Below are 12377 nucleotides of genomic sequence, written 5' to 3'. Positions count from 1 at the left end.
TTCATCAAGTAATTGGATATGGACATAGAAACAATAAGATTCATAACCCATAGCCATATTAAATATGGAGGCCACAGTAAAACACCCTTAACCCATTGGGAACCATTCCCTAAATTACCAAAGAGGGATGTTTCACTGCAGATTCCAGCTGATCAGTAATGACTGTGGACTCTTTTGAACTGAGTACAGAGAGCAGTGCAATGCTCCCATCACACGTACTTGGGCCTACACCTACACAGATTTGCAGAAGTTTAGGGCTGGAAGGGACATGAGGTCATTATGTCCAGCCACCCTGCTTTGGGCGGGAAAGACTGCTGGGGTCAAATAACCCCAGCAAGGTGTGCATCCAGTCTCCTTTTGAAGATCTCCAGGGTAGGTGCCTGCACCCCCCCACCCCAGGAATCTATTCCAGAGTCTGGTCACATGAACTGTAAAGAAGTTTTTCCTTATACCCAGTCTTAAACCTTCTTCTAGGGAGTTTATGACCACTGTTCCTGGTTTTCCCCTGAGGCGCTTTGGTAAATAATTGTTCACCTAGTCCCTGATGCTCTCCCCTGATATATTTGTAAGCTGCCACCATATCCCCTGGAAGTCTTCTCATTTCTTGGCAGGACAGCCCCTTATCTGACAGTCTTTCCTTGTACGGCTTGCTCTTCAGGCCTCTAATCATACGAGTGGCTTTGCTCTGGACTCTCTCAAGCTTCTCCACATACTTCTTGAAGTGTGGCATCCAGAACTGGACTCAGTACTCCAGCTGCAGCCTCACCAATGCCGAGTAGAGTGGGAAAATAACTTCCTTAGTTTTGCTTGAGATGTGTCAGTTGATGCATGCTAGTGGATTGTTTGCTCGCTAACTGTAGCATCACACTGGTGGCTCATATTCATTTTATGGTCAATTATAACCCCAAGGTCCCTTTCGGACATGGTGCTAGCTAGCATAACACCACCGAATCTGTAAGTTTGTTGCAGATTTTTCCCCCCCCAGAGGGAGCATTTTACAATTCTCAGTGCTAAAAAGCATCTGGTTCTGGTCTGCCCATCTGACTAACCTATCTAGGTCCCCTTGGATCATTGGCCTACCCTGATGTGTGGCTGCACTTCCCCAAAGCTTAGTGTCATCGGCAAACTTTGCCAGTGTGCTTTTCACCCCCACATCCAGATCATACATCAGGGACCTTGGCTGAAAGGCTGGAACTACCAGTGTGTTCCCTCACCCCTACACAGCTATTAAGATGAATTTGGGAGAGCTATATGATGTGTAAGACATGGAAGCATATGTTCAGTGTTGCCTATGCTCAGGTAGCCTCCTGCATTAAAGGACCCTTTAACTCACTAATTGCAGTGGAATCAGTGAACCAAACTTGCAGCCATGTAATTTAGCCCCTTAGAAGCAAAATTCATGAGATGCCAGATGAAATTAAAAAAGTCTAAGCCACAGTTTGTCAATTTTGCTACATGGGAGAGATCACTCCCAAACACCAAGCAAAACTTGGTAATCAGCCGGGCATCTGACATGGTAAAAGGTCCAAGAGCTCTGATGGTGGTTAAAGGTGAGGGCTGGAACAGAGTCCAACTAACTGTGCACTGACATCATTAGCCAACAGAAGTCACCCTGCCCATTGGCAAATAAGAACCAATCTGCTACCTCTTTGTGACCCAGCTGTCCAGTGGCAGCAGGAATGGAAAACAAAAGCTTCATTGCCTTGATCCCAGTGCCAGTGCACAGGGAGTGTCAAGGGAGGAGGGAGAAACAATGAGAAGAAAAGTGGAAAGCGTATGGAATATTGTCTCACTGCTCCTGCTTGGTTCTCCCCTTGATCTAGAGGAAATACCCCCACTGCCTCTGGACCAACAGACACAACCCACAAAGACACAAAGTGATAAAGAAATTTTAGGTTAAAGAGATTAGAAAGTACAAGTTCAAACCCAGGCTTTGTGAATTAAGGGCAATGTAATGTGGGATTTTATGGATGATAATGGAGGAGTCTGAAGATGTTAACACAGATCCTTTACCAGTTTTCTGTGTCACTTGTAACCATAGAACCTTGTTGATTTCTGTGATGTAGTAAAAGTGTTAAAGAAAGCAGAACATGGCCTGTTGTGTCTGTATGCTTCAAGCTAACTCTTAGCTCAAAACTGATATAAGTGCCAGTGAAAAATGTCTATTCACCAATACAATACACCTTTAGAACATGCATACTCCCGCTGTCTGATTGATGCCCCTGAGAGCCATGCATGCTGACTGTGGGTGGGATATGGCCCTAAGGATGCAAAACTGAAAAGAGGGGCATGAAAGCAAGAAGGACAGGCACCTATTCTCCCATTCAGCAGGCATGACATATATAACAACTCATATTCTTCCCAATTTGAATAACACACCTAAATCCCTATGAGGAAAAGAAATGAGCATGATGAGACTAAGTCATCAAACCTTTTCAATGGAACTTATTAGCTGCTTTAAAAAAAGGTCTGGAGTTTGTCCTGATTAAAAGCAAAAAGCTGGTTTTAGAATATTAGAATATAACCATTCACTGAAAAGTTATTTAGAAAAAAACAGGGTTATATACTGTAGCTGAATGAAAAGTTTAAAATCCTGCAGCAGTGTGCAATGCTTAGAATGTTATCTAACACTTCAAAGCAGCAGCTGTGAGGAATCAGAACTCAAAAATGAATATCACAGGAAGCAGGACCTTATCAAGTTAAATGTGAGAGTAATAGACTAAGTAACAAACCGTGAAGTGTGGGGGCATGAAATTATGATAAAATTCCTACGAGGCAGAAAAAAATGAACCTTCAAAAAGAGGAGGAAAAACACTTTGTAAGAATATTCACTTTTTCCCGTTATAAAAAAAAAAGACAGTCTAGCTCATAGAATTAATACTTTAAAGCTGTGTTCAGCAAAAATTTCAGATTCACAGTTTTTGGTCAGTTTCTACAGGTTTCATTCAGCTCCCCAGCTCTAACCAAAGGTCACTGTTCTTGAGCTTGGAAAATAAGCTGCATCAGAATGGCTCTCTCTGTACCTATATGTCACTTAAAATATGCCATTTTACATCAATTCAGCAAATGCCAATTAAACCATATTCTGTGAAAATATATGGTTCCATCAGAATAAAAATGCAATGCAAAATCACTTTTGGATCACTTTTACTGGAAACTTATTTTAAAAAAGAAGAGTCAAATGGACCCATTACAATATATTCATCAGAAATGGTTTTGGTTTTGTTTTGTTTTCATTGTAATATGCCTCCATTAGGCCTTTTTCATCATGTATTATTACATGCCATCATACAAAAGACAAAATCTATGGAACATCAAAACATGTCCTTAATTTTAAAAAAATCAAAATGTTTTTTGAAATTTTCCTACAGAGCTTTTTCAAAGTACTTGTTTTTCACTCAGATTGAAAAGGAAGCCAAATCTCAATATCTCTAAATCTTTTACAAAGCAGGACTTCTGTCTTCTCTATTATCCTTCTGCTGACCACTCCTAGCTAATCACAATTTAGGAGACATTTTCAGACTTGAAACTTAATAGATTAGTCTATACTACGCATGGCCTAAGTTTTGGAATAAATGATCATCTATGCCAGGGGTGCTCAACCCTTGGTCAGTGGGCCAGATCTGACCTACCAAGCCTTATACAGGCTGTGGACTCCCCAGTGGTCCAGTCATTTGGCAGCAGGGGAGTAGTGGCAGGATTAATTGCTGTTCCCGTACTCCCAAATTTCTGGACCACTGGGAAGTCCCACAGGGCAGATAGTGTGCTCCTCTGCATGAGATTACTCCAGTGAGCTGCTGGATCTGGGGCATGGGATCATGATGGTGCTTGGGGATGGCAAGCATGCAGCTGTATTTGGTTTGGCATACAGCCAGATCCAGGCACACGGGGTTAGGTCAGCATGCTGGATCATATCCATGGCCCAACCCCGCATCCTCACGCTATGCAGGATTAGGCCCGTTGACCAACCTCATGTCACTTATGTGGCCTACGGGGCTGCAGGGTTAGGTACTATTGTTCCAGACATTCACTGTTCTCAATCACAGAGATTTTTCCTGACTGAATAATATTCTTCCACCCCCAACTTTGTTTGCTCCTTGTGAAAGAGCATGACATACTCTGCATACTAGAATGACTGATAAGTCTATTTAACTCTATATTTAGCTACTGCTTTGGGTACATCATATTGACTCTTTTGTGATTAACTTTGTCTACTGATGCTAGCAAATGCAATGGGCTTTTTTTTTTTAGCATGTTTTGACAATCCAAGTGATTTTAGTAGATTTTCCAAGTACCTGCTACAGGACAGTTTCTCTTTAGCAGCCACATCTGTACAGCAGCCTTTAGTCTTTCTCCCGCTTTTAAGTTTTCTTGCACTTAAGTGGTTACAACTTTATTCTGTTGAATAGCAGCATTAAAGATGACACCAGGCTCCTCTCCATCAAAACTTATTCTTACTCCCTCAGTTGCATGCAGAGCCAATAATCTGTGTCAAAAATGCTAGGCACTTAGAATTTCTCATCTTCCAAAAACTTCCAGCCTTTCTCCCAAGCCATAATCTGACACAAAACAAGGAACTGAAACAAGTTTCTTTCACTGGCAACAGGAGCCAAGCTATTGAGAAAATTCCTTGTGCAGTGGGGTTCCCACTGACAATATAGCCTGAATTTAATACTGACTTAATCTTCCGCTGCAAGGGAAAAGATTATGAAGCATGACAGTGGCACAGCTGTCACAGAGAGGGGATCTGGCAGAAGACATGGCACTTGAAGTATTATGCTGATTCCCCATCCAAACTCATCTGTGTTTGTACTTGTGTCCATGAAAATGTGATGATACAAAGACATCTTGAAGGACTGATGTGAGTGAAGGTGGCCAAGAGTTTATATGATAGCAGGCTTTCTAGGCAGGATTTTAAATCTTGATTGTGCGTGACTATAATTAACAAGAGATCTTATTCCTGTTCTTTGTCAAAGCTCAGTTACCTTCAATGAGACAGTTTCATGGTAGAGACTGTAACTTGAAAAATTGCTTGAGGCCCGTGGTGACTCAGATGACTGGAAGTAGCTTACTGAATGGAGCTTAGTTCCAGCAGTGATGATCTAACTTTTATGGCATGATGCTAACAAAAAGGACAGGACAGTTCTGCTTCAGTGTTGTTCCAGGATCCCTCTGATGGATTCTTAGTAAAGAGGGTAAAGTGAACAAGTGAAACAGCAATGCTTCCTGTTGTCCTCACTATATATGGCTTATTAAATTTGGCTAGCTAAGACTTGAAGCAGGTGCTAAGTCACAAAAAAGATATTGGAAAGAAGCTATGACACTCCAAAATTTGGTGGAAAAGAATGAAACTTACGGCACACTTGAGCTGGGACATTCAAGGAGTAAGATATTTCAGGATTATCTGCAATTGGTAAACTGTCTCCTTTCCTCCTGTGTGTCAACTTTAGGGGGTGATAAAAGGTTCCAGATTCACACTGGAAAAACCAATGCACTATAAGTAACAATTGCTATTGTTAAAAAGTGTTATTTGCAAAATTATTCTCATGCACTGTGCCCTCTTCAACAACCCTTTACAATTGTTTTTGTTGGTTATAATGACATCTACTGGTGGGAGACAGACTGCTTCTACTCCCTGATTGGCTTCAAACGAACTTATATCCACAGGGCAAAATGAAATGAACACAACTTTGCTACAGAAATTAAACAACAAAGTAAGAAAGGAAGTGACTTGCACAAATAATGGAGTCCCAACTTTTTTTCTTTTTGTGTTCTCCGTATTTCAAAATGTGTTACCCAATCAAAACATCAATGAAATATTTTCTCTTTTTTCAAATGGAAAGGGGAGGGGAGCAGAGATGGAGAATATCTGACAAATCACATCTAACTATTCTGTCAGGCATTAAAAAGAAATGTCAGTCTTTCTAAAAGCAAGCAAATGCAGTATCTACAGGAGTTCTAGGACTCATTCATAGGAATATAAGGCCATGTTTCCTAAGAACCTTGTCTTTCACAGCATGTAAACCTCTGGTTGAATTCAAGTTTGGAAACACATGAAAAATTTATCCCTGTGATCATAACAATCATTCCCTTTCAAGGATTAAAAGAGGCCAGGCTCTTACAGCACCTCAGGATTTTCAAGCACTGTGAAATTTGTAGCTTCTAAAATGATGCTGAGGTTATGATGCTACAATCATACCTCAAGAGAGGATTTGCAAAGAGAAAAAAGATTCAACGCCAGGTCACGCTGTCATGCTGCAGCATAGCATCAGATGTAGAATTTGACTATGTCAAACTGACTCCTTCCTACAGAATATAGATCTGAATTTAGTTCACGTTTAGGATTTAAAACATTCAGTGTGGAAGGTTCCAGTTAAAGTAAAGCATCCTTTAAGATAAAAGCTCTGATATATAGTTATGATCAGCAATTAATATTGACCCATCTTTAGAGTACATTATTTGTTGACTGATAATCATTTGATGCTACAAACTTAGTATGAATGACAGTCTGCCACAGAATTCTAACACCCATTTTCTTTATTATCTGATTTCAAGAAAAAATAAAGAGTTTTTTGTATCTTAAAAATAATTGTTAACAGATAAACAGCTCATGTATTAATAATGATAAATAAAGAATTCCAAGTTAGATGCATCAAAACCTTTAACAGAAAAAAACCTGGAGTTTTCCTTTCTCCAATATTGTGTGTCTGTGTACATACGTGAATCTGCATACAGCCTAAGTGTCCTATCTTATAGGAATTTGGGGTTTACAGTTACCTCTTCAGAGATGAATGATAGTGAAAGCAAACAGACATACAGGCGTTGCAAAAGTTTCTACACATAATTACTTTTTACTTTTACTTTTACAAAGAGCGCAAAAGATGTACAGACCCAGATTTTTTAAAAAAGATAAAATCATGCAGGAAATTCTATGCCTCCACATTCTTATCATCACTCCAGGACATCCTCAGGACTGTCCATAAACCTTCCTGTATAGTAGGGTTGTGCAGAGCTTCGGTCCCTGATTCAATTTGGTGGCTGAACCTCTGAATCTGACTCAAATCAGGAGACCCTTTAATCTCTCTGAGTTGAATCAGAACCCCCCAAAGAGATTCAGAAAGATTTGGATATAGACACAGCTTTAAATGTTTTTTCCACATACCTCTAGGTAGCAGGAACTCATGACTGCTGCAATGCTGGGACGGATGGAGTGTCCCACAGGAGCGCAGAGGGCTCCCCAACACGCTTGACAGCAGACCTGGAAGTGGACCAGAAGCACTCTCGGTCCACTTCCAGGTCCACTGGGGAGCCCCTCCTATGTTCCCCCTGCTCAGTGACTGGTGCCTCCTGGGTCTGGGGAGGCACCCAGGGTCCCCCTGTGGCCAGTCACTGAGCCAGGAGGGTGAAGGGGGATCCCCCTGTGTGCTCCCCAGTGGACCCAGAAGTGGACCATAAATACTTACAGTCCACTTTTGGGTTCACCCCAGAGCATGCGGTGCCCCTCCCCCCGGTGGGATGCTCCATCTGCCCCAGCATTGCAGCATTCATGAGCCACGCCCAGTACCTCGATGTATGTAGAAAAGACTTTTAAAACTGAGTCTGTGGCTGAATCACTGATTCTCCGAATCAGCATCGAATCTTCAGATATGGATTTGTCAGAATCGAATCAAGGACAGCGATCTGAATCAACTAATGGAATCACTGTCCCTGATTCCAGCTGAATCTGAATCAAATGCAGCCCTTTTCGCACACCCCTATTGTGTAGCTCATGGTTTCTTCTCTGAATCACAGAGGCTGTCCCTCTGTGAATTTGGTTGATCCTGAAGCGTGTGGCACAAACCTCTGTTTCTGTTCCTCTCTCTTGCGCAAAGCTTCCTCTTCCTTGATTTGTCCTTCAAGTTCAAGTCCTACTAACACTTGGCTCCTTTGTTTTGTTTCTGAACATCTATGAATCAAATCCTTCCCTGTCATTGCAGTGGTAGGGTACTGGTGATTTTGGTTATTCTTTGGGTAAATGATTATTTGCAAACAAAGGAGGTGGGACTTGATGGGCTAGAGCTGCAGTCAGCAACCTATGGCGAATGGGCCAGATTTGGCCTATGGCTTTGGGACTTAAGTGGCATTCAGCAGCAGGAGGCTTCAGCTGTGGGAGCTCTGCCCATGCCACCACAAGAAGAAGTGGCAGCTGCAGGAGCTCTTCTTGTGCTGCTGTTAGGAGAAGCAGTGGCCTCAGGAGTTCTCCCTCTACCACAGGAAAGAAGCATGGCAGTGGTGGCCAGTCCCACCTCTGACAGGAGCAGGGTCATTCTGGCCAACAACTGAAAAGACTGACTGACAGCCACTGGCTCAGGGGGCCTCTTCCAGTCCTTTGCTCTGAGGAAATTCCATTTCTCCAAAATCTACTTTTCTGCAGAGAAATTGAAGAAAACTTTTATCTCCCATGCCCAGACTTCAGCCTTCCCATTGCTATTCGCTAGTTGACAGCCTTTATCAACTGTCCGTAGGTCAGAGGTGGGCAATCATTTGGGACTGCAGGCCACGTAGGCAGTTCTGGAGAGCTGTCGCGGACTGGTCTCCCCCCCGCATCAGTACCACCCCTGCATCAGCACCTGCTTTCCCACCAACAGTCTAGAGCCCATGCACCTTGTGGCTCCTCCCTGCCACCACCACCAGCACCCAGCAGCAGCTGAGCACACAGCCCCAGCCTTTACCCAGCTGCAGACTCGCCCCAGCCAGAATAGATCAGCCAGTACCCATGCACACAGCCCCGACCCCAGCCTACCCCACAGCTGCTCTGGACCACCCACCCACACTGAGCGGTGGCAGAAGTGGCAGCAGCTGGGCAGAAGCTGCTGCTAAGCAGTGGGGGGAAAGTGGCTGCTTCCCCCTGTCTGCTACCAGGCCCTTCTTGCTGTGGCTGCGCAGAGTCCATGCCTGGGCTGCCCTGCGGTTCCTCTCCACTGTCACCACTGCTCTGCTGGGTGGCCTGGAGGTGGCAGTGATGGTGGGGGAGTGGAGATGCAGGGCACGGGCTCCAGGCAGCTGCAACAAGAAGGGCCTGGCAGTAGCAAGGTGGAGGTGGCCGCTTTTCCTCCACACCCAGCAGCAGCTTCTGCCCAGCAGCTGCCGCTGCTCAGCATGAACAGGCCAGTCCAGAGCAGGCACAGGGTGGGCCAGGGTCAGGGTTGTGTGCCTGGGTTCCAGGTGGTCCAGAGCTGGTCCACTCTGGCTGGGGCAAGTCCAGAGCGGGCACAGGGCAGGATGGCATTGGGGCTGTGCATACAGGTCCCCACCAGTACTATGGGGCTTGGGCTGGCAGTGGTGGCCTGGGCTGCCTAGCAATGCAGTCCAGCCACAGAGCCTCCCCAGCCCTGCTGCGCTCCCTGGGGGCGGCAGGACATGCCACAAGCCGGATGGCTCCTGGGCCAGATGGGACTGAGGGACCCAGCACAGGCTGCACAAATTTCCTCCACAGGCTACATTTTGCCCTCTCCTGCTCTAGATGTATAGGCCCCATTTGCTCATTCTTTAGCACTTAGAAACAGTGACAATACACAATAAGAGAGGCATAGGACGTAAAAATACAGGCAGTTTATAAAATCAAAAAGGAATTCATAAATTGTATATAACTTACAAAGTGTCACATTGATGGAAAAACTCTTTATGGAAATAGCTTCTGAAATAGAACTGGAATACAACCTAACAAGATTAATACAAAGTCCTTCAGGCAAGCAGTCGCCTTATTTTAGTTACTCATCCCTGCCTGAAAAACGTTCATCATTATTTTTCATTGAGACATTTAAGGTACAGTAAAGGAAAAGGAGTACAAACTAGTGAGAAAACCTCTTCCTGTGATACACCTTGTCCAAAAGAGAATGAAAGCTTCTTATATAATAGGAATTAATGTATCATTTCACAATGTGAGTATGAGAATATGTTACCTGAATCGTACCTATTATCTGTATTATCCTTGTGTGTCTACACAAAAAATAAAGCCTGTTAATTTAAAACACAATTGCACTGACACAAAAACGGAAATATGTATTATTGGAACTTACCTAAAAATAGGATTAGAAGTTGAATGCCTTTCAACTTTGGTAAAGAGTGGTAGAGAATGGTGAAGAATTCTATCATAGTTAATCCATTCACCAGAAAATATGACAGAAGTAGAATAATCATGTTTTACTGTCTCTAAAAATGTGATTGTAATTTTTTCCTAAAACTTTGGATTCTTTTTTAGTTGTTCATACTAATTGCATGATTCTGAAATTTTGAAAAAAATGGCTAGACCTTCCTTTGAGTATCAGTTTATTCTCAGCAGGGGTAACATTAGATTTTATCCTAAATATTGCTTAGCATTGGAATCTTCATGGTCTTGGGTGCCTTCTGTGCACCTTGCAGGATTGAACACTTAAGAGTTTCCAAATAATATATGGGGACCTTGTGGGAACAATTCTCACTTGTCCTCAATAAAACATGACATATAACTGATGCAGGGAGTCACAAAGGAACTGTTTATGATTCCCAATCCTGTAGCTAGCTTGGCATTGCCCTAGCTCTGACATAATTTAGAGCAGCCTCTAAGGACACATTCTTCCTTCTAGCTATATTCCTAAACCAGATTGCAGTGGGTGGAATGTTTTCAGCTATGTCAGCTTTTCACTTTACATCAGGCTTGCACACTGGCAGAATCCCTGGCTGACCCTAGTAGGCCTTGATCCTGCCAGCGCAAAAAGTTTAGTATGGGGCCATGGAAGAAGACATATGTATGTTCCATATTGCATAGTAGGTTACTAACTAATATATGATAACCAAAAGAATTCTCACAATATTGGTCTTGATTCACCAATTCTTGCTTACTGAATAGTGCCTATCCTTGCACTGACTTTAGCTTGAGTAATAGCAGAATTAGTTTCTCTGATTTAGGAAGGTCTTCAAGAAAGAATTTGAAATAAGCACAGCCAGTGTCTAATGAAACAGACTGATTTCCACCGCATAAAACCATGCCTTCAAAAGTTAATGAAATTTATAAAAAGTAACCTTTTTTAAATGAGATTATGTGCATATCCATTATTTAAATACACACCAACAGTGTGGCGGCTTGCAGACATGAAAAAAAACCCTTGCTTTACAGGAAGAAATACTGTGTTAGTTCAACCTGGCACTGCAACATCTATATAGATAAGGCACTTCAGTGAGGTGTTTTGACACTTTATCTAATAGCTGATCCAATCAGCAATTAGATAAAAGCACCCAAGAAGTCCCACTAAAGTGCCCAGTCTATACAGATGCTACAGAGCTAGGTCAAAGTAACACCTTGCCTCTTCTGGGCATATGCGGGGCTCAGCACAGGAGCACGCTGAATTTAAAGTAAAGCACATTTTTGTTTTGTTTTCATGTCTGTAATTTTGTGGTTTTAACCCAGGGAACCAGGAATAGTCCCACTAACATATTTCACTTTAGCAAAACAAAAGGGGGAAAGATTACATTTCAGGGAGTATTGTATATCCATATTTTCTAAGTGCAGACACATCCTCGACTGATTTTCCCACCCTAATTCTACTTGAGAATTAAAGTGAAAGCAGGCAAATCAATGAGGGGTATGATCAATATGAGTGACCTACTGTGTTATATTATTTTGTTCAATTAAAGTTCTTTTAGACAGCTTAATCTAGATAACTGACAGTTGAAAGAGAAACACAAATCTAATAAAGCATCAACTCATGTTCTGTACTGAAGCAGCTAGCACTGCACCTATCCCCATGTTAAAATATTTTCTTCAATGTGTATAACGTACGCATACTCTGCATTTGTTATTCAAATTATGAAGTTTAGGCTTCTGGCATAATACCTAAAATGCTATTAGTCTGTTAACTCCATCTTAAATAGTAACCCAGACACACACATAGGGAATTAATGGTGCCACAAAAGGGAAACCAGCCATAAAAATATTACCCAAAATATGCTTAATATTTTTGTGGGTGGTTTCCGTCACACCTTAAACAGAATGTGCAGCACGGTTTTGGACCACAAAGACCCCTGGGGTGAGTGTTGGCCCCAGTGGCTGACAATCAGTTGATTTGGGGCTTAAATCAGCCACTTGTCAGCTGGCTCCGGGGACTGCACCAGGGCTGGTTCAAACACTAGTGGAGTCCCAGAGCCAGCCATCAGTCATGACTTTCAACTCAACAGTGCCAAGGATTCTGTAATCATGATCCTGGACTCCCCCTGCACTGGCACATAAGCACTGGGCTCCCCCTGCATTGGCACATGTGGGATCTGATCTCCGATATTCCAAAATTTTGTTAGAAGCCTTAATGAATGTGTGGTTGAAATACAGAACTGTTCTGAACAACCCCATGAAATTAGGAGAAAAG

The 12377-nt window shown here is 42.7% G+C and overlaps 1 protein-coding gene across 8 annotated transcripts in view; it reads left to right on the top strand.

The window, feature by feature from the left end:
* NTNG1 (netrin G1) overlaps positions 1–12377 on the top strand; it is a 304356-nt gene that overhangs the window by 224626 nt on the left and 67353 nt on the right. The window lies entirely within an intron of this gene.

Source organism: Crocodylus siamensis, chromosome 5 (genome assembly GCF_052110815.1).
Source record: "Crocodylus siamensis isolate JL-2025a chromosome 5, ASM5211081v1, whole genome shotgun sequence".
NCBI lineage: Eukaryota > Metazoa > Chordata > Crocodylia > Crocodylidae > Crocodylus > Crocodylus siamensis.
The sequence above is the reverse complement of the archived record's forward strand: the minus strand, read 5'-3'. Positions and strand labels throughout refer to the sequence as shown.